This window comes from Echinops telfairi, unplaced genomic scaffold, assembly GCF_000313985.2.
Source record: "Echinops telfairi isolate 266 unplaced genomic scaffold, ASM31398v2 ScPeMD7_3533;HRSCAF=4204_0, whole genome shotgun sequence".
Lineage (NCBI taxonomy): Eukaryota > Metazoa > Chordata > Mammalia > Afrosoricida > Tenrecidae > Echinops > Echinops telfairi.
In genome coordinates this window covers 27,051,015-27,055,492 of record NW_022107431.1, presented here as the reverse complement: position 1 = coordinate 27,055,492, position 4,478 = coordinate 27,051,015, and positions in this window count along the sequence as shown.

Genomic DNA, 4,478 nt, shown 5'->3' with positions numbered 1-4,478 from the left:
AGTGAAGCCGTGGAAGTCGAAGCGCGAAGTGGCCACTGTAATGAAAAATGTCATGGCATCGGTGGAATAAAACATTCAAGATCCTCATTTGTGGCATGACTCAACATGAGAAAAAACAAACAGCTGAAAATATCCGTTAATAACCTAAGGTAGGATGTATGCATGTATGTAGTATGAGTTTATAAAAATGACAAATCATCGAAGATGAAATAGAAAGCATGAGGAAATATATCCTAGGCATTGGTGACTTGCAAACGTATTCAATCTGTATATGGAGCAAACAATCAGAGAAGCTGGATGAGTGTGGCATCAGGATTAGAGGAAGGCTTATTAACAACCTACCATATGCAGATGATATAACCTTGCTTGCTAAAGGTGAGAAAGATTTAAAGCACTTGCTGATGAAGATCAAGGATTACAGCCTTCAGTATAGATTATAATTCAATGTAAAAAAGACCAAAATGTTCCCAACTAGTCCAATAGGTAACATCATGATCATCATGATACATGAAAAAAGTCTTGAAATTGTCAAGGATTTTGTTTTGCTTAGGTCAATAATCAATGCTCATGAAAGCAGCAGTCAAGTGAACCAACAATTCATTCATTGCATTGGGTAGATCTGCTGCACAAGGCCACTTTAGATTGCTGAAAAGCAGAGAGGTTACTTTGAAGACTAAGATGCGCCTGACCCAAGCCGTGGTATTTTCAAACACCTCATAGGCATGTCAACATTGTAAATTGAATAAGGAAGACTGAAGAAGAATAGATGTGTTTGAATTATGGTGCTGGTGAAGAATATTGAAAGTACTGTGGAATGCCAAAGGACTAAACATATTCATCTTGGAAAAAGTACAGCCAGAGTCCTCCTTAAAGGTAAGGATGATAAGACCTTGTCTCAAGTACTTAATCCCTAGAGAAAGACGTCATGCTTGGTAAAGTAGAGAGGCAGAGTAAAAGAGGATGCCCCTCAACAAAATGTATTGACCCATTGGCTGCAACAATGGGCTTGAGCCTAGGGACAAATTGTAAGGATGGTGCTATACTGGGCGGTGTTTCTTTCCGCCATGCGTAGGCTTGCTATGGGTCAGAACTGACTTGAGAGCATCTAACAGCAGCAGCAACAACAACAACAACAAGACTGACTTGGACTAGATTACTATTGGCCATTTTGCACCGTTCCTAATGGTCTTCTTTGCTGGGAATGACAAATTGAAAAGGAAAGGAAGGGACTACAGTAAGCCTCAGAAATTACATGTCAAAATCTATCCTGAAGTTTCAACACTGCCAGGGATAAGACACCATGCATATACCTACAAGAGAGACCTGTTAATATGACTATTCAAATTTACTTACCAACCACAATTGCCAAAGATCAAGAAATTAAAGATTTCCTCCAACTTCTGCAGTATGAAATTGATGAAGCTGGCAATCAAGATGCATTGATAATTGCTGGTGGTTGGAATGTTCTGTTAGTCCCAGGTGACTAGAGAAACAAATCCAAGGAGACTAATCTGTATAAGAAAGAGTTTTATATAAAAGAGCAGTTGTACATTAAGAAAACCTCCCAGCCCAATCCAGATGAAGTCCATAAGTCCGATGTTAGTCCATATGTCTGATACCATTCTATAAATTGCTCTTCAGACTCATTCAACACATGAAATGGAAGATCACAGGCCTGAGGGTGGAAAGTCTTGTGGATCCAGTAGTGGTGGAAGCATCTTAGCACTGGTGTGGGTCTCCACATGGCTTCTCCAGCTCCAGGGCTCTGGTTTCATCAGCATAGTTCTATGTGTCTTGACAACAGGAAGATGAAGCAGAGAGGGAGAGAGTGTGTGGCCTCCAGTGAGCTGTTTATCTCCTTCGCACCTCCAAATGAGGCCATCAAACTGTGACCTGGTTGATAGGGTAGACTCCACCCCTTCGCATGTCTTACTTTCAAAATACCACTGTCCTGGCTAAGCTTAATGAAGACCTCCTAGTTGCCAAGCCCAACGGTCGCTTTCATCTCCCTGTGATATTTATAGGTTGACTACTCTTGCAAGGACACGCTTCTCCATGGCCCCTGGGGCATCTCGTCCTTCAGACTTTCTCCTCCGCTGTGTGGCTACATTTCTTCTCTCTCTGTCTTAAAAAAAAAGTTTTATTACAAGTTAAGTGAAATACCTTCTAAATCTCTTTCTCTGACTTAAAAAAACCTTTTTCTTGTGAATGATGTGCAGATTTGTTGAGCAGATCATCACTTTGACATCAGCTCATCCAACCTCCCACCATTTCTTGCCCATCATCCTCTTGTTGTGCGTTGTCGTTACCTTCACGTACGTTAACATCTGCCTACGCTCTAGCCTGTGACTTCCCCTCCTTGCTCCTCCCACCTGGTTACTATCAAAGTCCGTTTATTTTAATGTGAGGTCATAGATTTTTTACATTTATTAGCAGTGATCTCATACAATATCCATCCTTTTGTGTTTGACTAATTTCTCTCAGCACAGCGTCCTTCAGGTTCATCCATGTCATGAGGTGTTTCACAGTCCGGTGGAGTGAGAAAGGGAAGAAAACAAAAGTCAAATAAACAGGCAAGCAAACATAAGGGGGTGGGGGGTGAAGAAAAACAGACCACAACAAACAGCTGCTTTCTCTTTGTTAGCCATCAAAACCAAACTCACTGCCCCCTAGTTGACGCATGCTGACTTACAGCCTATGACTCTATGACAGGGTAGAATTGCCCCCTGGATTTCCAAGGCTATTTTCAGGGATAGACAGCCCTGTCTTTCTCAACAGCTGGTGGTCCCAACTTCTGACCTTGCTGTTCGCAACCCATCTCATAATCACTATGCATTAGTGTTAAGGCCACACCCAAGACTATTTGCTTCCAAATGATCTGAAGTTTCTCTCAGTCCCAGGTGCCTATGGGGGAGTGTAGTCACTCCTTTGTAGGTGAGCATGGGGGCTGGCAACTTCTCTAATCACCAAGGGTTGTGGGGAACTAGAAATGTTCTAGCTCTTCTTGCATCAGCCTATGGTTTATCAATGCTGTGCTCATTGTGTCAGCCTCAATTGATGCACTTTTCCCTAAGAGTATGAAGGGGTACCCCCAAAAAGTGGAATTTTGTGCGGGGCAGAGTGGACCTTTCAAAGTAAGCATTTTTCCTGCTAGGTGACTATCAAGCAACTCACTCTGAGTTAGTGCACCCAGGGGCATCACCTGGGAAGGTTCTCTCTGGTCACAGTGAATTTTTTCATAAAAGCAGTTTCTCTTGAATCTTGTTTATTATGATGGCTGATTTATGAGAACTGTGTGTGACTATGAAATTCTGTTTCCTGATTTGGAAAAATGTCGGAGAAACTATTGTGATGTTGAACACAGCTTACAAGCACAGCACTATGGGAAAATCTCAAGTGCAATGAGTGGCTTTCTCATTTCAAAAAAGGTGAAATGTCAGTTGATGACAAACCTCATTCTAGATGTCCATCAACTTCCCTAATGGATGAAAATGTTAACTCGTAGTGCATTTGGAGTTCATTCTACCAGGTCAGACCATTAATCAAGCTTCCTATTTAGAGGTCCTGAAAAGGTTGCATAACAGTGTATGACAAAAAAGGCCTAATTTCTGGCAGGATGCCAAATTTAGTGCCTTCATAGTTATGTTTTGGAATACTAACTGAAAGGTCAGTAGTTCAAAACCACCAGCCACTCCAAGGGAGAAAGACAGGACTTTCTGTCCCATAAAAAGTCATAGTCCAAGAAACCCAGAGGGGCAGTTTTTCCTTGTCCTAGAGCAGGGGTTCTCAACCTTCCTAATGCCGTGACCCTTTAATACAGTTCCTCATGTTGTGGTGACCCCCATAAAAATATTTTCATTGCTATGTCATAACTGTCATTTTGCTACTGTTATGAATCAGGCAACTCCTGTGAAAGGGTCGTTTGACCCCCAAAGGGGTCACGACCCACAGGTTGAGAATCATTGTCCTATAGGGTCTCTATGAGTTGACAACAACTCATTGGCAGTGAGTTTGAACTTTTATCTGTTTTCTCACATTGTTAGAGAGGATCTGTTTGGGCACCCAACGTGCTGAAAATGGAGTTGGTATCTTTTCACCATTCTTAATCTGTTGGCTGAGAAAATCATCAGAGAAACTATGTGAGGAACAACATGGCATTAGGATTGGAGGAAGGCTAATCAACAAGCTATAATATGCAGATAATATAACCTTGCTTGCTGAAAGCGAAGGGGCCGTGATGCACTTAACGGATGAAAGTCAAGGACTATCGCCTTCAATATGGATTAACCCTCAACCCAAATAAAATACAAATCCTCACACCTGGGCCAGGAGCCAATGCCATGATACAGAAAGAAAAGATTGAAGTTGTCAAGGACTTAATTTTGGTTGAATACACAATGAATACCCATGGAAGTAGTAGTCAGAAAATCAAATGAAGTATTGCATTGGGCAAATCTGCTACACAAGATTTTATTAAC